Here is a 23,082-nt window from a genome sequence, read left to right as displayed (position 1 = left end):
CTTACTGAAGTCTATATAGATCACATCTACTGCTCTGCCCTCATCAATCTTCTTTGTTACTTCTTCAAAAAACTTAATTAAGTTTGTGAGACATGACTTCCCACGCACAAAGCCATGTTGACTATCCCGAATCAGTCCTTGCCTTTCCAAATACACGTACATCCTGTCCCTCAGGATTCCCTCCAACAACTTGCCCAACACTGAGGTCAGGCTCACCAGTCTATAGTTCCCTGGCTTGTCTTTACCGCCCTCCTTAAACAGTGGCACCACGTTTGCCAACCTCCAGTCTTCCGGCACCTCACTTGTGACTATCGATGATACAAATATCTCAGCAAGAGGCCCAGCAATCACTTCTCTAGCTTCCCACAGAATTCTTTGGTACACCTGATCAGGTCCTGGGGATTTATCCACCTTTAACCATTTTAAGAAATCCAGCACTTCCTTTTCTGTAAGCTGGACATTTTTCATGATGTCACTATTTATTTCCCCATGTTCTATATCTTTCATATCCTTCTCAGTAGTAAACAGTGACGCAAAACACTCATTTAGTATCCCCCCCATCTTCCATAGTTCCACATATAGGCTGCCTTGCTGATCTTTAAGGGGCACTCTGCTCTCCCTTGTTACCCTTTTGTCCTTAATGTATTTGTAAAATCCCTTTGGATTCTCCTTAACCCTATTTGCCAAAGCTATCTCATGTCTCTTTTTCCACTCCTGATTTACCTCTTAAGTATACTCCTACTGCTGTTATGCTTGAGGGATTTGCTCAGTCTCTGCTGTCTATACCTGACATATGCTTCCTTCTTATTTTTAGTTTGAGACAAAATAACTGCAGATGCTGGAATCCAAGGTAAACAGGCCAGAGGCTGGAAGAACACAGCAAGCCAGGCAGCATCAGGAGATGGTGGAGTCAACATTTTGGGTGTAACCCTTCTTTAGGACTGGGGTGTGGGTAAGGGGATCTGCAGATAAAGGAGGGGGCACTCGAGGAGGGTTTTGGTTGGGGAAAGGGGCAAGGTGGTGAGGTAGGGATAGGTGAACACAGGTAGAGGTAGACCTGGTTTGTTGATGGGAGGAATAAATCAGGTTGGTAGCTGGAAAGACAGGTCAGTCAGAAGAATAAAAGGGAGGAGGAGGGGCTGGAAAGGGAATTGGGCGATGGGAAGGGAGATTATCTGAATTTGGAGAACTCAATGTTGAGACCTCCAGACTGTAGGCTGCCCAAGATGAGGCGTCGTTCCTCCAATTTGCACTCTGATTCACTGCAGCAATGGAGGACGTCGAAGATGGTCATGTCAGAAAGCGAAGGGGAATTAAAATGTGCGGTGACTTGGGAGGTCCAGTCAGCCCCTGCAGGCCTGGCTGAGATGCTCAGCAAAAGTGCCTTGAGTTTATGTTTGGTCTCCCCAAAGTAGAGGAGACCATATCTAGAGCACCAGATACAGTAAACTCAGTTGGAAGAGAGGCAGGTGAACCTCTGTCTCACCTGGAAGGACTGTTTGGGTCCCTGGATGGAGGTGATGGGGGGGTGGTGTGCCAGCAGGTTTTGCATCTTTTCCAGCTGCAGTGGAGGGTACTTGGGGGTTCAGGAGGGTTTGTGGGGAGAATGGCACAAACCAAGGATTGGTGAAGGAACAGTGAGACTGTGGGGAGGGGAAGATGTTCTTGCTGTTGGGGTCTAATTGGAGTTGGCGGAAATGTTTAAGGATGATATGATGGATGCGGAAACTGGTGGGGTGGATGGATGAGGACAAGGGGGTCCCTGTCTTTACTGCGTTTGGTGGGGAGGGAGGCACGGTTTAGAGCAGTGGAGTGGGGAATGGAGGAGGTGTGGTAGAGGTTTGTCTGGATGACAGAGGAGAAGGGGGAGGAAGCACTTTCTTCAAAACAGGTAGACATCTGGGAAGCTTGGGAGTGGGATGTCTCCTTGTCCAAGTAGATGTGGTGAAGGCAGAGGAATTGGAAGAACAGGATGGAGTTCTTGCAGGATACTGGGTGGGAGGAGGTGTAGTCCAAACAGTTATGGGAGTCTATGGGTCTCCAAATATCCATCTGGAGATGGAGATGGAAATGGAGAGGTCAAGAAAACAGAGGGAGGTGTCAGAAATAGATCAAGTGAATTTGAGGGTGGGTGGAAGTTGTGGGCAAAGTTGATGAATAGCTGCAGTTCAACCTAGGTGCAGGACACTGCGCCGATGCAGTCATCGATGTAATGGTGGAAGAATTGGGGCACAGTGCCTGTGTAGGTACTGAAGAGGGATTCTTCAACGTAGCTGACAAAGAAGCAGGTGTAACTGGGGCCAAACTGAGTGCCCATGGCCACCCCCTGGATTTGGAGGAAATAGGGGGTGTTAAAGGAAAAGTTATATTAAGGGTGAGGACAAGTTTGGCAAGGCAGAGGAGAGTAATGATGGAGGAGGACTGGATGGGTCTGTTGGAGAGGAAGAAACTGAGGGGTTGTAGGCCATCCTTGTGGGATATGGACATATATGAGGACTGCACGTCCAAAGTGAAGATAGAGCGCTGGGAGCCAGAAACTGGAAATTACTGAAGAGGTGGAAGGCGTGGTTAGTGTCGTGGATGTAGGTGGGAAGTGTGTGGACCAAGGGGGAGAGGATGGAGTCGAGATAGGAAGAAATAAGTTCAGTGGGGCAGGAGCATGTGGAGACAATGGATCATCTGGGGTAGTTGGGCTTGTGGATCTTGGGAAGCAGGTAGAACCGGGCAGTGTGGGGCTGGGGAACTGAGTTTGGAGGCAGTGGAGGGGAGATCACTGGAGGCAGTTGTGTCACAGATAGTGTGAGTGATTTTGGACTTTACCAAAACCTCAATTTCTCTAGTCATCCTGCATTCCCTCCACCTACCAGCCTTACCCTTCACCCCAACAGGAAAGTATTGTCTCTGGACTCTCATTATCTCACTTTTGAAGGCTTCCCATTTTCCAACCGTCCCTTTACCCTCGAACATTCCTCAGCAGTCTGAGAAGCAGAGATAACGGCTGGATGTTGTCCAGCTCACCAGAGACCAGCCGGAAGGCAGGAGTATAGAAAATGCTGGTGATAGTTGTCAGAGGGAGAGCCTGACGATTATTGGTTATGAGGAGATCCTACTAAAGGCAGCCCCAACTGGCTGGAGAAGTTTACCTTGAAACACAGGCAGAAGGTAATCAAGACCAATGGGCACAATCTTACCAACTTCTTATCATTTTATCAGAGATGCAACAATGGAGATTCCTTGAAATCAGGATGTCCAAATTCGAGTCGAACCTGCTTCAGATGTTTGAAATGGCATCTCTGAACAGATTGATCTGAGTAAAAACAATGAAGCTTTGGAGCCTTGCCAGAGGCAATAAGGGAAAGGCTCAGTGTTAGAGGTCAGTGCTGGCTATGAAAGATACCACAGTTTGGTATGCAGGGTGAAACTGAGTGGACAGCAACTGTAGCAATAGGCAGTTGAAAACCTGTTTAGCAAGTGTGGTAGCACATAACTTGAATGTCATATAAGGACTAAAAAGGGTTTCAGGAAAACCAGATCACTGAATGCAGCTATTTGTAATGGGCCTCAAGCTGTCAGACTTTAAGACCTCCAGCAAGTAGCAGAGATTGAGGTAGAGAGCTGGACAGCCACACTGAGATCAACAGAATCATGAGCCTGGAAGTGGGACACAGATACAGAGGACATAGAGGGGCACACGCACAGTTCACCCCTCACGTCCAGAGGACAATATCAGCCAGAGAGAATCCACCAGCAGATGTTCAGTTTTCAACAAATATTGCAAAAATCATATTGTCTTTCCAGAAAGGCAATTGCTGAGCTATGTATCGTGGTGGAAGATGGGCTGACCTCCAGTGGGAAAGAGTGGACACACAATTCCAGGGAACTTATGGTGGAATAAAAGCAAAACACTGTGGACGCTAAAAATCTGAAATAAAAACAGAACCTGCTGGGGAAATCCAAATCTCATTGCATCTATAGAGAAAGAGAGTCACTGTTTCAGAACTATTCTGAAGAAGAGTCGTACTGGAGTCGAGAGCTCGCCAACAGTATGTCCACACTGTTTCAGTCAGGCTGAAAGAATATTAAGACGATCAGTTGATTTCCGGAGGTGCTAGGTGTTATGAACTGCAAACATATGATCATCATGGTCCTTACAAAGCAGGTTAAAAATCGCACGACATCGGGGTCTAGTCCAACAGGTTTATTTGAAAACACAAACTAACACCTGAAGAAGGAGCAGATGTCCAAAAGCTTGTGTTTTCTAATAAACCTGGTGGACTATAACCTGGTGTCCTGTGATTTTCTTTTACCTTGACCAACTCAGTCCAACACTGGTACTTCCACATCACGGTTCCTACAGATCGGGCAGCGACCTTCACCTTCGGAAGAGGTTTCTATTATCACAATATACAATTAACCTTCCTTCAGGTCTGGGTATGTTACCCAAGAGCCAGCTACAATACCCAGGTCAAAGGCAAACCTAGGTTCCTGAATCTTCAAACTCTTCAAAAGCTACTCAATAAACATCTGGCGACTGACTCCTATTAGGAACTCAAGTACAAATATAAAAGAGAGATGACAGCTGCAAAAGGACATCCTGAGCGACCAATCGGTAGGCCATAGTCCTTCTGAAAATGTTCACCTGAGGAGTTCAAGGACCAGGAATGAGTGCAGGCATCTCATTTTCATTCAGACATCAATTCCAATAAAATTTGAACCAATGTTACTGGAAATACCGGATTTTAACACAAACCCAACTTCAGGTAATGTTCTTAACCATAGCTGTAATTTTAAGAGTAGTTTCGTTTGACAGTAGCCATTTTTCCAGAATGTAGCAGGACCAGCCAGTCATCTATACATAAGCATTTTTTCTACAATTACTCTGCAGTAGCTTCTTATCAAATAATTTTGAAAATCAAAAAATACAAATTTGAAACGACTAACGGAACATAACATGACTTCATTTTTTTAAGGAGTGTGTATATGAAAGAGTGTACGAGAGTCAGTTAATGAGAGAATTATTGTTATCTCATTATCTGTATCTAAGATCAGTACAAAAGCAAAAAAAAAATTAGACATTCCAATGACTGATAGGATTCCACCACCCAGATGGAACCCAAACCTGAATCTTCAGGGAAGGAGGTAAAAACTTATTAGTATTTGCAAATTAGGGCCTATGGTGCAGTGACAAGCTCAGTGTCATTTTTGTATCAACTAAATGGAATTTACCTTTCTAGAAATTACCCTTCAATTTCTTTTTTTGTTCCCTCTGGAACTGTTATGCCTCCCTGACATTGTGGGCGCAGTAGGATTTGTTTTCGTTTTGAATGGAATTGTATATTCCAGAGCCACATAGAAAACTTCACTTCAAAATCAAAGTATTGTGGATGCTGCAAATTGGAAATAAACTCTAAAAATGCTGAAAATACTCAACAGGTCTGTGGAGTGAAGTAGAGTTAATTAACTGAATTATGGTTAGGAATCCTGAAATTGACGTTGAATGTGTTTAAATGTGTGAGTGAAATACTTGTTGATGGCATATAATGTGGAAAAATATGCCCATTTTGACAAGAAGAATAGAAAAACAGAATGTTATTTAAGTGGAAAGTGAGACTGCTGGAAGTAGCGGTTGAAAAGGAATCTTGGTGTGCATCCACATGAATCACAAAAAAGTTTGTATGCAGGTCCAGCAAGTAATTAGGAAGGCAAATAAAATGCTGGTCTGCACAGCAAAGGGTATGGCTACAAATGTAAAATGCATTGAAGAGACTATACTTAGAGTGCTGTGTACAGTTTGGGCTACTTTTTTAATTGCATGAGAAACTGTTCAAAGAAGGTTCATTCAACTGATTCGTTGTATGAAGGGGTTAACAGTTTAGAAAAGGTTAAGCCTATACTCAGAGTTGACTCAATGCAGGCAAGTTTCCCGCACTTGCGTGTGAATTTCAAGACAGACCCTTCCCCACCCCCCCCAACCCCCCCTTCACCAGCTCAAATGCCTTAATTTTTCAGCCAAAGGGTCTTTAATTATAAGGAGGTGAAACTTCTGCCCATCTCCGGGAGGAAACTTCACCTCAAAGAGCTGGTGGACTGTTAGAGGCAGAGTTGTGGCCACTGCTGGTATTACAGGTACACCAAGGAGGAAGAGCATCTCTGGATACACCAGAAATTGGATGAATCCAAGATCTCCCAGTGGCCAACTGGCACGTTGGGACATGTTGGAGTTCGTGGGGCTAAGGATAGGGGTGGGGGGTGTGGACACAGGAATGAAAAAGTGAAAGGGTACCTTTAATTGACATTGCAAAACCAGAAAGGACAACTCCCTCGACCTTTCATTGACCAATAGCCTACAGAGTAAAACCAAAAGGGATGCATATCCAAGGAAAGCCTCCTGCCACTTATTGAACCTACATGATTTACCATTAGGGTTAACATAATAAACTTTGTTTTAGGAAAGATAGAGGGCGCTGAGGATATAGGAGTTTGGGAAGAGGAGAGTTGTACAAAATTAAGCCTATTGCTCACTTGAATGATTTACCCAAACACTGGTTTCTTTGGAGAGCTCATTATGATTCCTGAGATATGCAATGTTGTTAGATTTGCAGTTACTAGACATAAAAATGGAGTATTGAAATGTACAAAATGTTTCATTCAAAACTCTTAATTATATTCAATGGCTTGGCCTCCACAACCCTTTGCAGCAATGAGTTCCACAGAGTCACAACCCACTAGCTAACCTTATGAACTTTTGTACATAGCTGAATAGTTAAGTACATCAAATAGATATAATGTGATTCCATGAACAAACTAATTCCAATTGGAAATTCTACTGGGTAGCAGGAGTAATATGGGGAAAGATAAAACCAATTTTCAAAATGTTTATGCCAACATTAATTGAAGAAATTCTAAAGATCCAAATAAAGCTTTAATATCTGACATTTTCAGCTCTACTGGATGACCAGAGGTTACCTGAAATATTGGGAAAAAAACAAAACTATTGTGTTTAGTCCTTGCCACAAACTTTGTGCTGCACACAAAGGGTGATGGATATTTGGAATTCTCTTCCACAAATGCAAGTGAATATTGGATCTGCTATTAATTTTAAATCTGAAATGGATGAAGTTTTAGTAAACAAAGGTATTAAGAGATATGAACCAAAGGCAGGTACGTGGAGTTAGGCCACAGAGTAGCTATGATCTCATTGAAGGAGAAACAGGCTCAAGGGGCTGAATGAGCTACTCCTGTTCCTATGTTCTCCAGCCTCTTATTCCATCTGCAATTTTCAATAGCAAGTTACCTGGTATTAATTCTAAGTGCTGTTTATATTGCTGTTGATTCAAATGGAGGAGCAGGTTACTACAGATGAACTGGAACTGGGGAGCATGTACAAAGGGAGATACAGCTAGTAACAAATAGCTGGTTGGTCTATAGAGTTGTTTCTCCTGCCTGCCAACAACTATGTGATTAGATCCCACATAAATGAACAGCTTAAGGGTGTGAATGCTTGGTCAGAAACCATCCAACCTCTGAAAAGGAAGGAGCTGTCCTTTCTCTGCAGTTAAGAAAATCACCTCAAACCTTAAGAAAGCCAATTTATTTCAGTTCATAGGTTGCTATAAGATGTAGATTTTTAAAATCAATAAGTCAGAGACTTTATAAGTGTGCATGAGTCACCCTGTGGTCTGAGAGACAGGTAAATAGGGGAATTTTTCACATTTAAAAAGAAAACCTTTTAACGTAATGATGACTCCAGATTGATTGACTTGATTTTCAAAATGCTAGCCCAGCGAGGAGTAACATGACTTAGATGAGTATCATAGAATCATAGAATCCCTGCTGTGTGGAAACAGGCCAATTGACCCAACAAGTCCACACCGATCCTCTGAAGAGTAACCCACCCAGACCCATTCACCTACCCTATTATTCTACATTTACCCCTAACTATTACACCTAACCAACATATCCCTGAACACTATGGGCAAATGAGCATGGCCAATTCACCTAACCTGCGCATCTTTGGATTGTGGGAGGAATCCGGAGCACTCAGGGGAAACCCACGCACACATGTTTAGGTTTGGACCTCGAAGAGGCTCCAGACTGATATGGGATTTTGAAGGAAGAGGAGGAGCAGGACATGGATAAGAGGGGGATGATCAGGAAGGATATGGAAAATAAGGAACACAGATGCCCCAGTTGCAGAAGCTCCAGCATCCTTATTTACTTTGTGATCACCCTACTGTGTTCTTGCTCTTTCCCAAACATTTTCCATGCAATCACAATATATGCAACATTATCCCAGAGGGTAATGATAATCTGGAAGGTAAAACCTCTCATATCATTTAATGATAATTTGGATGTGCACTTATAATGCTCAGGCAATCAAGGCTATGGGCCAAGTGCTAGAAAATGGGATTAGAATACTGGATGACTGTTATTGATTGGCACTTACGCGGTGGGTGAATGGACCTTTTTCTGTGTTGTAGATCTTTATGGCTCTATGATTTACTTTGTCTTACGCCATCAATAAATACAAATACCTTAACAATCCAAACTTCGCATATACTAGAGTCTAGATTACAACATCTACTGTTCATCTTGCAAGCATTTCTTAATTAGGAAGACCAAAAAGAATTAGATTACTGCTTTGTCCATTATTCTTTCAAATGTTACTTAGTGGCCCTCAGGTTTAATTCATCTTCCCATTCTCACCTACAACTTTGGGAATACTTTTTGTTCTTCCTCAGGTAACATTTTACACCTCTTTTGAAATTAGATGTCCAGTCATTTTTGTTTTACTTTCTGTGCAGCTTGACTTTAACATCTTTATATCATTGAGAACCCATCCAGAACTTACAACTTTGAAACAGGGTCTTCTTTGACCCAATGAATCCATGCTGGCACCACCTTTACATAAATGTTTAAATAAGTTATTCACTAGCTTTCAAACCAAGTACCAGTTCATTGTAATCACACTTGGTATTCTGCACTCTTGATTACCACCTGTGGCTCCACATCTGTCTTTCATTTACTAACCTCCCACTTTCTAATGCTTATGGCAAACTATTTGCATGTAAAACTCTCATTTACCTTTTTTTCTGGTGCTGAAGCAAAGTCAGTATATTTCTAGCTTTGTTTTTATTTCCCATACTGAGCAATTCAATCCCTTTTTAAACTAACTCAATCAATTTTAAATTCTCTTCTCTTCATCAGCCCCTTGGGATCAGACTTCCTCCAACTCAAGTTTGAGGTGTTCTGAGCTGGCTGATAATCCCAACCTACAATTTGCAGATTTTGCCGTATGCAACCTTTAAAGGGTTACATCGATGGGTTGATTGCACTCCTTCAGACACTTATGCTTTGTCTCTGCAACTTCCATCAAATTCTCTCTCCAATTTGGTTGGTCACAAGCAAGGACCTCCCATAAACTCTTCGGGGATGCTTTTAGGACGTCCCTGAAAAATCATAGCTGTCCTCCCTGCAAGTCTCCTGCTGAAATTACTAGGTTATTATTGTTGATTTTGGGAAGCATGGCCAAATGGAGAATTAAGGGGTGTCTGAGTGGAAGTGATATTTCATTAGAACTGAACTAAAGTTGTTCCACCTCAGGGTGAAATTCTGTATTGGGCTGTATTGGGGTACTGGGCTAATGGTCAGATACTTGGTAGTGTGGATCAGCAGAGGGATCTTGGTGTCCATGTACATAGATCTCTGAAAGTTGCCACCCAGGTAAATAGTGCGGTGAAAAAGGCATATGGCGTACTGGCTTTTATTGGTAGAGGAATTGAGTTCCGGAGTACTGAGGTCATGTTGCAGTTGTATAAGACTCTGGTGCGGCCGCATCTGGAGTATTGTGTGCAGTTTTGGTCGCCATACTATAGGAAGGATGTGGAGGCACTGGAACGGGTGCAGAGGAGGTTTACCAGGATGTTGCCTGGTATGGTAGGAAGATCGTATGTGGACTCTCCCTCTTTATGGGCATTTAAACGGGCATTCGATAGGCATATGGAGGATAGTGGGCTAGTGTAGGTTAGGTGGGCTTGGATCGGTGCAACATCGAGGGCCAAAGGGCCTGTACTGCGCTGTATTTATCTATGTTCTATGTCGTTAGAATGACATCAAGTTAACTTCATTTATCATCCTTAGATTTTAACTTTATCTTCAATTTGCTATTGATCTGGATTCACTATGAACAAAAAACCTTCACTTAAATCAGGTTTGTGTTGCAAGAATAATAATTCTGCAAGTCGGAATTACTACTATCCAGAATGCAGACTTAACCTCCTTTCAATGCATTACCCTGTAGAAAGATATGATGACCAGTGGCAGGTTTCCTCATGACTTGCCACGATTCCACGTAAAAACCAGCATGAGTTCATGATTGATCATGTGGCTAGATTAAGGGAATACTTAATGATTCTTTCAGAAGCACTGAACTGCAATCGAAAAAGAACTTCACAGCATCTACTGTATTGATATTACTTTGCAAAGCTAGGTTATAGAAAATGGATTACAATAAAAAACAAATATTAATAAAACCCTGAAGGTTATTATAAGATAACATTTCTTCCACACATATTGCAACCTTTCAAATATGGTTTCAAATTTGTAATTATAGTTGTCTTGCTTCAAAATTGCCATTAAGGCAATCCAAAATGAAACATACAAAACAGTGACCTTTACAAGGCATTTCAGGGGGGACTTTATAATTAATTCATGACAAACAAAATATATGATAATAAATTCTGGATCAGTGGTGCTGGAAGAGCACAGCAATTCAGGCAGCATCCGACGAGCAGCAAAATCGACGTTTCGGGCAAAAGCCCTTCATCAGGAATAAAAACGTCGATTTTGCTGCTCGTCGGATGCTGCCTGAATTGCTGTGCTCTTCCAGCACCACTGGTCCAGAATCAGGTTTCCAGCATCTGCAGTCATTGTTTTTACCTATATTATAATAAAGCAAATTGAAATGCATGAATCACAGCAAGACTAATATTTTACTTACTTCATACATCTGCCCTGGATGAGACACATGCTTTCCTGTGACAATGATGAATTCTCTCATCAATTTAATAGGAGGAGTCTTCAGCAAAAAGACCATTTCACAGTCTAGGCTCATGTACCCATTGTTTGACATTAAGCCAGGCCTGATTTTTATAATCGATTGCAAACACTACATGTAAGTCAGTGTCGGCATAAGCCGAATATTGTTGAAATGGTGAAAGACTGCAGAAAGCAACAGCAAAGAGGGGTTTTGGTGGATCCTTTTGCTTGAATCACAAGAAAGCTAGCATGCAAGCTCAGCAGGTCATAGTGAACAAACATGGAATATTAGTCTTAATTTCAAAGCTAATAGAGTATAAAAAAGATAAGTTTTCTCAAATTATACAAGGCCCTCATCAGATAACAGCTGAAATACTGTGAACAGATTTGGGTCCTTTAGGAAAGATCTACTGACATTGGAGATATTGCAGAGAAGATTCATTATGCCCTAGAAGTTTAATCTAGGGCATAGAGAAATTTTCTGATGAAGAGAGATTGAGTAGGTTGAGCCTTATACTCATTTCAGATAAGAAGAATGAGAGATGACCTCACCGAAACTATAAGATTCTTAGGGGACTTGACAGGGTAGATACTGAGGTTGTTCCTTTATGGTAGAGTCGAGGGCCAGAGGGAATATTTTCAGAGTAAGGAGTTGTCCAGTTAAGACAAACATGAGGAGGCATTTCTTTTTTCACAAGGTAGTGAATCTGTAGAATTGTTTTACCTTAGAGAGCTGTGGAGGCTGTTTCATGAAGTATACTTAAGGTTGAGATGGAAAGATTTTTTTATCCCCATAATCAAGGGTTATGGGGATGACAAGAATGTGAAGTTGAGGACTTTCAGATGAGACAATCTCTTTGAATGGGGGAGCTGACTGGTTTACTATTGCACTTATGTCTTCTGGTCTTAAATGACACTTATTTTCCTCTTTATTTCTAGACCTGGTAAAAAAAACTCTTCATAATCCTTGTTATACAGTTGTTTTTATAATTCTAAGAATGGAAATCATATCAAATTGTCAACCTTCTCCTTTTCAGTGAGAACAAATTTAATTACATAGCCATTCCTCATAATCCATTTCTCTATTAATCATTCCAGATGTTCCTTTGTATATTTGAATAACTGCAATATGCATTTTACACTGCAGCAACACAACTGCACATCAAATACATTACTTTGAATCAGATCTATCACTGTATTCTGCTTTAATGAACATGCAACAAATTGATGAAGGAAATAGTCCTTCATGCATTTTTGAAACAACTCTCTATTTTGACAAACATTGGCTTATGCCAGCTTGTCTCAGCGTAATTAAAGGACTCCATTATTATGACTCCTATTATTACGAACCTCTGCAAATTACATACAACTCATTTTCACAATTTCTTTACTGCTGTTCACTAATCTGTAAGGGTAGTAGCTCTCTTATTTTTTGCTTAAGTCAATTGAGGCTGATCACACTCTCATATTAGATGCGATCAGACCTTTTCTTTCCATTGCTGTAAATGTGAATTTATTAAAACCTCTACATGTATTTTTTCTTTTTCTCCTCAGTGCTGTACTTTCAAAGTTCCTAGATTTTGAACTTATTTTGTACTGAAGGATTTCTGTCGGATCATGAGATAATCTCAGGAAAGAGACGAGGTAATGTGAGCAGCTCAGATCTCAGAAAGCTGCACAGTCAGCATTGATTCTTATAGTTGTCTGCTGCTGTTCGATAATGAGATGAACCAAGTGAAGCAATTCATGTGGTAAGAGCCAAAACTTCACTGCACTGTCTCATTGATTCTTTGAAACAGATTAACCTTTAACTGACAAGAAACCACATGAAAATGCCGATTTTTAAAATGGTCACTGTGACTTAGCCTATTAATCCTTCTGCCCCTTTGTAGTTGTAATTTTAACCTATTCTTTTCAGCATAAAAGAGGGTAGTGTTTTTTTTTTAAATATCATGTCAGGCTCTGATTACATTATTGCAACATGACTGTAATTCTGATCCACAGATGATAAGGGAGGCTGCTGTGCTTTCATACACAGAGACCTTGATCACCTTGCGTCTGAAAGGACACAATGGAGTGAATTATTCACTGAGGTAGCCTCTCAAAGTCCAGAGTAAATTTCAAGGAAAGTCTGCTTCCACTTGGTTTGTTTGCTGTGCTTTAGTTTTTCAGGTAACAGCCCTTTAATTAGTTTATGACCATAGGAAATAGGATCTGAGGTAGACCATTCATCCCATCAAAGGGGATAGTTATTCTGTGTTTCAAATTCAACAATCCTTTCAACCACTGATTGCCTTGATTTCCTTCCACAACTCATCCATCTCCGTCTTGAAAACATGAAATAACCATCTCCACTACCTTCCTGGAGTTGTAATGTCTCACAACCCTCAGAGAGAAAAAAACATTCTCTTGTCTCTATCCTGCAAGGGGGACCCTTTGGATTGACCCACAAGATGAAACATCTTTTACATGCCAAAATTGTCAAAACCATTCATACTTCACTCAAATCACCTCTTGCTTTTCTAAATTCCAGTGGAAAAATGACTAGCTTCTCCAATCTATTCTCATAAGACAACCCACTCAGTCCAGTTATGAGGCAGTCATAGGAATTGGGGAGAATCAGTAGGTGGATCAAGGAAAATGTTGGAGTGTGCAGGAGTGTAAGTGAGTGAGTGTGTGCATATTGGGGAGGGGGAGGGGAGGTCTAGGAAAGTGATCGAAGAGAGCCAAAACAATGCAGAGGGAAGCGGGGGTGGGGATCTCCCATTGGCACAGGGAGCACAGAAAGAAGGATTCAATTCCTTCACATACCTGAAGTCCAGAGGGTTAAACCTGTCAGGCTACAATTTAGCTGTCGGCCTCTCCTGCCGCTCATCAAAATCAGAGTGGCAAAAGGATGAGGCCACTACTTTGACACATTAAGGCTCAAAGGCCTCAACCGGTCACAATAGGTGCCACTCCTGACACCCCTAAAATCAAAGCAAAGCAGGGTTGGGAAGGCCAGCTATACATTCAATATAAATTATTCTGAGTAAAAAAAGATGTAGCAGTCTTAAAAATTATTGCCTTTCTGATTGGCAACCAGATACAGGCAATAACTGCTGGCCCAGCCAGCAACACTAACATCTCATGAATGAATAAAAATAATCCCCTGGTCTTACTCCTATGTTTGAATTTAAAGAAATAAAGCAAGCCCTTTACCATTTACTAATGGCTATGCCACTATAAGATCATCTCTGGAAGCTCTTTCCCAACTGAACATTTGAAGTGTTTGCAAGCTTTGTAGATATCTTAGATCCTATGAACCAATGACCAGTCTCATGGGTATTCTGAGGAACGGTCACCGGACCAAAAACATTAACTCTGATTTCTCTCCACAGAAAAGCTGCTAAGCTTTTCCAGCAATTTTTTGTTTTTGTTTATGGGCACTCTCCGTTTTACATTCAGCATTTCAATGTTTTCCTTATGTACCAATTACCAGATAGGATTCAGTATTCAAAATGTGGTTTAACCAGAGTGCTGTATAGTTTGGTTACCATTTCCTCACCCTCCTTTGGTTATGTAGTTTAACATTCTATTGACTTTGATAATGACTGTTTTACACCAGTTGAACATGATTTGTGTAGCGACAAGACTGTTCAGACTCTTTCTATTTGACCCTGAACAATTGTAACACCATTTATGCACAACAACTGTTTATTCCCTCCACTCTTAAGTAAAGAACTCTGCAATTATTTGCATTAGGTTACAGCTGTTACTTGCCAGGAAACCTTTGTGTCCAACATCGGGGGATCAGAATGTGTCAACCAGTACTGTACCTGTTATTACCCCAAACTAATCTGCTTGACAATGACCAAGCATCTATTGTGCAGTGCAATTACCCTTTACATTTAATGGTGTGAGTTTATCCATGACAAATGTACCACTGCCCTTTACATGCTACAGATTACTTGAACTAGTATGCCTGTAATTGGAATATCTTTGTAGTCATCATCTGTGGAGGTTAACACTGGGCTGCAAGCAACTGATTTAACACGTCTGTCATTTTTAATTTCTTCCCCAGACATTTCCATCAAATTACACAGAACAGATCTGATATTTTATAGTCTGCACATAAGTAATTTGTTTCAATGATTTTTACTGCTATTGAGAAGTTGACCTTTTATTTTCCTCTCACCTATTCCAATACTCATTAAATCTTTGTACTTTTTAAAATAATTTTTCTGAACATTTGTTATGTGAGTTCTTATGCAACTCAATATCAAATTGTGCTTTATAATGATCCTGTGAAGTGCCTTGGGACATTTCATTATGTTAGAAGAACCACATTATTGTAACTTGTATTATTTTCGGCATCAATTTTAATCATTGCCAACAGGACTCCTTATTTTCCCTCTTTCTTTCAGGTGTAAAAGGAGTCTAATTTTCCAAGTTAGGTATGTTTAATGTTAGACTGACATTGGCAACAAAAACACAATTGCACCAGGTGTCAAAAAGCTGGTGCACAATGATAACGCTGATGTTTAACTCACCAGCAGCCACTATGAGCAGACTACAATACTAGTCTATAATAATAGGCATCAATTATTGGGTTGTAAATCCCATCAACTGCAGTATCTTTTCTTTCACTTCAAAACTGTTACACTTTCAGCTATAAACAACACCATTCTTTATTTCCAGTACCAGCTATAATCATGTAAAACAATAATGTCCTACACCTATTTTACTTACAGTGCCCAAAGTTTACTAACACCTCTCAGAAGGAAGTTACTTAAAATAGACTGACAGCAGAGAAACAAAATATAGGAATGCACATATATTAAAGACTGGGCTGCAAGCACCACAATTTCTTTTCCATTAAGAACAGAACAATTCCTAAGAATGGTTAAATAAATTATTGAAATATCAAAGAACAACACAAATTTAGGGTGGAAACTTTCTGGGACCTGAACAACATGGACTAGATATTTTCTAATCAATCTGTTCAGAGATGCTATAATACATCTCTGGAGCAGATGGACCTTAGCCCAAGCCATCTAGTTCAGAGTTAGGGACATTACCACTGTGCCAAAGAGACCTATCAATGACAGAAACTGAGATAATAATGGGGGATAATTTTGTGAAAAGTCAGGTGACACCTTTCTTGATGTCAGGAGCAAATGGCTGCATATTCAAGCAAAGTTTTAGTTGTCAACATTCTTGCTAGCCAGCTTTGAGATGCCTATTAATGAGGATTATTGCTTTTAACAACCTCATTCACAGCGAATCTTACCTCATTAAATATGGAGCTTCCTATTCTACGACTTGCCACAAGGGAACTGGACATTAACAATTCACAGTAAAAGATTCAGAGCCTGTCAACACCAGCTCACTGCTTCCCCTTGACACCAGCAACAAAATGTCAATGCACACTCCAGGATACCAGCCTCACACACCTTATGTCTACATACACTGGCATCTGACTTCAGCCAGCCTCTCAGAATACTAATGTCACCTCACCCATCCACATGTGTAAAATTACACTTCAGGCTGTACCGGTAACTAGCAGTGATATGTTTCTTCAAGGGCATATTATGCGCAGGGTCTTGCACCCAGTCATGGACTGGACCAAACTAAATCACAGGGCTGCACACTGGTCTCTCAGTGGTCACTCACTTAGCGCTTAGCTGGATGTTCACAGCACCTCTACCTTGCCTTACCTTGCGTGGTTGGCTTCCAGTGTGGTAGCAGTTCAGCCAGAGCCTAAATGCTTACAGCAACAAATTCCTCAGTTCACCAGACCCAAAACGTTAACTTGATTTCTCTCCACAGATGCTGCCAGATCTGCTGAGCTTTTCCAGCAATTTCTGTTTTTGTTTCTAATTTACAGCACCTGCAGTCCTTTCGGTTTTTTACTAAATGCTCACAGTATTGCTGTGTGGACTTACTGTTTAGTCAGTCTGCTTGTTATGTTTGTCAGCACTGATCAGTCCAGGGGACAGGCATCTTGTGGTATGCCTCAGTGAGATTTCAATCTTAAACCTATAGCTTGTCCCAGCTGCCTGCATGGCAAACGCAGTGCTTGATTTTTCAACTAAATGGCTATGTCTGAAATTATGACTGAGATAGCCCTCATTCAAGTCAAGAGGGTGAGGGCTGCTATCACTCAGGTGGCCTCAATATTGTCAGTCAAGATCAGAATCTGCACACAGCCAGGGGCAGAGCTATGGTCAGTCGTCCACTTAGGGTAGTCATGGTCAGGCAATACATCCAGCTATAGTCCAGGGAACAGGCTACATTCAACACTGTAGGGCCATTGAAATCAGTGGGGAGGATCGCATATTGTTAGTCAGGGAGCTACACGTGCAGCAGTCCAGAGTCTGGATACTCCTTTCTTACGGCTGTGTGTTCATCAATCATGGGACTGAAGCGTAATCAGTCCATATGTTGATTGGTGGAAGGGGAATAAGTGAGCAAGGGGTTACTGCAATAGGGGTGGAGCCACTCAAGGCTGGGGTGGGGAGAAGCAGAAGCATGTGTTAAGGTGGGGAGACGATCACTGACAGGGTGAAAGTCAAAGTGCAAGGGGAGTAAGCAGTACAGATTGGACTGGATTGGACTACCACTGTGGCTTCACAGGAGGAGTATACAGGGGACAGTGGTCATCATTAAAGTGTACTGTTGAGACTCAAGGCTCACAAGCAAAGAAAAAAACTTGTAGGCACAGTTCCACATGATGGACTCATCAGCGTAAATGGGCTAGGTAAAAGGATACATGGAGACTCTAGGGTGGGGTATTCCTTAAAGCAACTTGCGACTAGAAATTGCCTGGGTCAGTGCCCAAAGTGGATGGGATCAATATCAGGTTGATGGGAAATAGCTCAGGAGCCATTTCTGCTGGAGGCAGGACATTGAGAGGGCAAAGGTATCAATTATGCACCTTCAGAATGCAGCTACACTTCATTTGCAATCATATCATTGAACATGTAAAATACTTGCACTGCAAAAGTGATTGGAGTTCAAATATTAGTCCTCGGCACTACCCACCATATCACTGGCCTTTGAAAATTGCACACAGATATCTCAATGTAGCTGGTGTTAGCACGATCCACTTTAAAAGAACTGGATTCTGGCCACAATGAGTACAGTACTTGTGATACCTCCAATGGCACTGTGGGATAAGGAAGCAATCCCCACTACACCTGCACTGACAGTACAATGATGGATGCTACTACCTGCAATGAGAATTTCCAAAGTTAATGTACAACGAGGGTGAAAAGGGTTCAGCATACATGGAACAATCCCAAGAGACATGGGATGGTGCTAACACCTGCTACATTGAGATCTCTGTGTGCAATTTGTAAAGACCAATGATATGGTGGGTATTGCCTGTGACCAGTATTTGGACTCCAATCACTTTTCCATTGCAAATATTTTACATGCTCTGTGATATGATTGCAAATGAAGTGTAGCTGCATTCTGAAAGTGCATAATTTATGCCTTTGTCCTCTCAATGTGTGGCTCACTCAGCTAATGTAGCATCTTGACCACCTAGGTAGCTATCCAAGAGGCATGAGAACTCCATATGTGGCTTTTGTTATTGGGGCACTGCATGTCTTATTATATGGAGGAACGTGTGTATGGAGGTATGTGAGCACTGATCCTTCCCTGAGCTAAGAACCTGTTCTGTTTCTTGTGTTCTCAACAAATGTCCTTGTCAGTAGGAACCATGAACCCACCTACAGATATGACTTTGGTTTGCAGTGGCTATTGTGCTAGGAGGGTAAAAGCAGGAGAAACAGATTCAACAATGAATCCTGGAGAGGCTGCAAACTGCAGCTGAGGCTGAGGAGCACACAGTTCTCAGGTGAAGGGCATAGGTAAAGGACTCTTCAGATGCACTGGGGACAAAGCAGAGCCAGGGTATTTCGCCCTCAAATCTATTTCTTGGTGATAAGCAAAGCACAATGTTGACACAGCCTCCGCATTTCCAGGGACACTGTGATAAAACTATGCCAGTTTTTCGAGTAAGGCCTGAGGGCTGCAGGATGGGAGGCCATTATCTATGAAAACAAAAGCTGCTTTGAATTTGTATACAACTAACTCCTTCCAAGGAATAATGGATGACCTGTGTAGTTGCAAACTCCCAAACGCATCAGGACAGCGACCATTGCCATCTATGCACAATCACACTGATTTATCTTGTTTCCCATGAAGAGATCAATGCAACAGCTCAGGCAGTGAAGTTCAGGAACATAACTGGTTTCACCAGGTGCAAGGTGCCACTACTACTATATGGCACTGAGAGGACCATATAACAACATTCATTAATGTTCAGGTGACATGTGATCACCAGTTCTACTTCCTGGAAGTATGTGCCCACTAGCCTGGTCTCTGCCATGACTCCTACATCCTACAGGACTCGCATCTACCTACTCTATTTGAGCATGCATAAGCATTACAAGGTTGTTTACTGTGGGACAAGGACTCCCTCTCCAATCATGGCTGATGACACCATTGTGCAATGTATTAATTGATGTGAAACCCAGCTAGAATGCTGCCTGTGCTTTGACCAGGGCTATGGTGCAGCAGACTATAAGGGCCACTGAAATTGCAGTTCCATTGCTTGAACTGGTGGGGTGGATGGGGAGGGGTTGCTACAATCTCACCTAGCCAGATTGGGCCCAATCATTCTGCTGTGCTGTGCGCTGCCTTTCTACAGGCACTAGTCATATGGTGTGTTAGATGCAGAGAAGTTAGGTCAATAGGAACAGTCTTCCAAGGGGGAAGATGAGGACATGGAGGAGAAGGAAGCTCCCCTTGTGCTTTACAGTGCTTTGGTGCATGATGCACTACAAGCTAGACAGGACTTAATTGACTTAAATAACTAAATTCTGCAGAACCAAATTCCATACTGATTCCTGTGCATTGAACATTGGATTTTCTCCACTTAATGCTTTTATTTCAGGAGGAGACTAGCATTAAAATAAAGAAATCCATGTTTGAACAGCACATGCAGAACTTCTGCTCCTTACTAAATTTTTTTGTTTCTTTCTTAGAACTTCACAGGGATGATGAAGATGCTGAGAAATAGGAAACCATGCTTCCTGGTATCAAGCTTTTGGAAGATCTTTGTCTACTTTCGAAAGATTGCATCGTATTTTAAGTTCAGTTTTTAAGAGGGAGCAAAATTCAACTGCGCCCTGGTGACAGACACACAAGTGGTACTGCAGCTTGGGATAAGCAACAAAAAGGTGTGCAGGATATCCACACTCTGTTCTCACCAAAATAACTATCTGAAGAAAAAAACTTAATCTCAGATCAATAGAGAAGATTTTCTTTGAAAGGAACTTGATGCCAGATTTTTGATCAGGCACTATCACTGTACTACTGATCAGGAATTTTTGTCTATATCAATCTATCATAGATCAATGAGCATTGATGAAAAAAATCAGAAGATATTTTGAGACATTTACACCTATCAAGATGTAACAGAAATGCAAAAGGTACACAACCATTTTATAACCACAAATAGAATGGAATAGGATATCCTGCATTGTCACATGTACTCCAGTACATGTTTTTACAATGGCTGTCTCTAATGACGCCATCTTAGGAACAAGTACCTTGGTACAAATCTTCGATACAAAAGAGGAATAAAAGGAAAAGTAGTAGCATTACTTACAGTGTCTAAAAATAGTTAGAAGGCAAGATAGTTATAACATAGTTAAAGGACTGACATTGAAGTCCGGTAAAGGATTTCAAATTGATATTACATTGCAGCAGTTCGGCAAGCATGTGGTCTGACCACCTGTGCCAGACTCCAGTCCAACAACTGTCCCGTCTGCTCCAAGACTCCAGTCCACTCTGCACCCACATTCAGCTGCACCAAGATAAGTTGAGCTGCTCTGGGACACACTTCCCCTCGCACTGCTCCAGGACTCACTTCCCCTTGTACTGTTCTGGATCATGCTTCCCCTAATGCTGCTCCAGGACTCGTTTCCCCTCATGCTGTTCAGATCATGCTTCCCTTCATGCTGTTCCGGGTCATGCTTCCCCTAGTGCTGCTCCAGGACCCGGTTCCCCTCATGCTGTTCAGATCATGCTTCCCCTTGCGCTGCTCCAGGACGTGTTTCCCTTCGTGCTTTTCCAGGACTCGCTTCCCCTCGTGTTGTTCCAGGTCACGCTTCCCCTTGCGCTGTTCCGGGTCATGTTTCCCCTCATGTTGCTCCAGGACTGTTAAGAAGAAAGAGAAAAGGAAAAGAAAAAGAACAGGCAGGGCAGAGGCATTCTGGGTGAAGCATCCTACTCTGCCGCCATAAACTAATCTCAGCAAATCAGCTCTCTTCCAACAGACTAAGCAAATAAGGCAAATGATCAATATTGCACATGTTTTGGCAACAAGCAACCAAGTGAGACTTCGGTGATGTTGAACATAGAGTCATATAGCATGACAACAGACCCTTCAGTCCAACTCATCTGCACTAACCAGACATCCCAATCTGACCCAGTCCCACTTGCCAGCATTTGACCCATATCCTTCTAAAACCTTCCTATTCATATACCCATCCAGATACCTTTTAAGTGTTGTAATTTTACTAGTCTCCAACACCTCCTCTAGCAGCTCATTCCATACGCATCAATCTGCCTGAAAAAGTTACAGTTTGTGTCCCTTTTAAATGTTCTCTCTCTCATTTTAAACCTAGGCCCTGTACTTAGGATCCACTAACTATGGAAAAAGACCTTGGTAATTCACTCAACATGTCAAATCGAAACAAAAATAATTGAAGGTTGTTTCTCAAGTCAACTGTGCCAGAAAGACAGAAAGCAGCATTGCCAGAGTTTGCCACATCAGTACCATTTTATGAGTCCAAAAGCTCTGAAGTAGAGAAAAATAACAAGTAAACTCTACAGATCCAATGCTGATGTGCCAAGAAACCACTAGATGTGTACTTGCAATGCCAAGTCACACAAAGCTATGGGCCAAGTACTGGAAAACGGGATTAGAATAGTCAGGTTATTGTTTGTGACTGGCTTGGATGTCAAGGACCAAAGGGCCGTTTGTTGAACTGTAGATCTCTAAACTCTATGACCACCTACAAAGACACAACAGGAATCTGAAAACAATTTGTTCAAAGCACTTTTCTACTATGTTGGTTCTTTCCCACAACAGACGGTACACCCTGCTGTTGCAAAGCTGATGGAGTACACAACCATTTCATTTGCATTCATCATTAATCAGTGAACTCAGGAACAAAATCAATTCCATCGAAAGGTGTCACATGCACATACCACCACAAAAGGGAGAGAGAATGTACTCAATGTAGATGCAGATGGGACTGTGTATACTGGGTATATTGTTGGGCTATCTTCAGGCACAGCAACCTGCTCTGTATGATGGTGCCCACATAAATGCCCACATTTATACTGCAATGTCTATCAGAATCATGGGAGAGAAAACAATCAACACACTGTAAGATTGCCCATCTCTACAACTCGGGTGATGTGTAAACGTTTCACAGTGACAAACTGCTGAAAGTTCTCAGTTTTATAATGCCAATGCTGTTTGAAGTCTCGAGAATGAATGCCATATTCTATGTCACATCTGGAGAAGTAAGACACTCACTGACCACATTTCCTCCTTAGATTATTAAATCCAGGATGTCTTCCAATTTGGTCAGTTTCTTGAAAAAAAAACCATCATTGGCTAAAGCTCTATAGAATCCCTTCTTGATCCCAAGAGTCGGTCAAGTAAAGCAACAGGATATTAAATGTTAGATAGATTCTGATGAAATGTTCTTACCTTGAAAATTTACTTCTCTTTCTCTCCACATATGATGTTTGACTTGCTCAGTATTTCCAATATTTCTTGTTTTTAATTCAGACTTTCAGTATCCGCTACACTTACTTTTGTCACAGAAAGCTAAACTAGTTTTACAATTTGTATTTGTAACTGTATTCTATCCAATTCATAACCCTTGGTTCAACAATGTTTAGGGATGGGCAATAAAAGCTAGTCCTGCCATTACATACATATCCAAGAATCTTTTTTTGTTCGAAGTTCTT

General features: G+C 41.6%; 1 protein-coding gene across 1 annotated transcript in view; it reads right to left on the bottom strand.

Moving 5' to 3' along the window:
* Window positions 1-23,082, bottom strand: part of LOC122555067 (cilia- and flagella-associated protein 47-like) — a 451,312-nt gene that overhangs the window by 235,353 nt on the left and 192,877 nt on the right. The gene's annotated exons all lie outside the window — the stretch shown is intronic.

Source organism: Chiloscyllium plagiosum, chromosome 12 (genome assembly GCF_004010195.1).
Source record: "Chiloscyllium plagiosum isolate BGI_BamShark_2017 chromosome 12, ASM401019v2, whole genome shotgun sequence".
In the NCBI taxonomy this organism is placed as follows: Eukaryota; Metazoa; Chordata; class Chondrichthyes; order Orectolobiformes; family Hemiscylliidae; genus Chiloscyllium; species Chiloscyllium plagiosum.
This window is presented reverse-complemented; position numbering and strand designations above follow the sequence as displayed.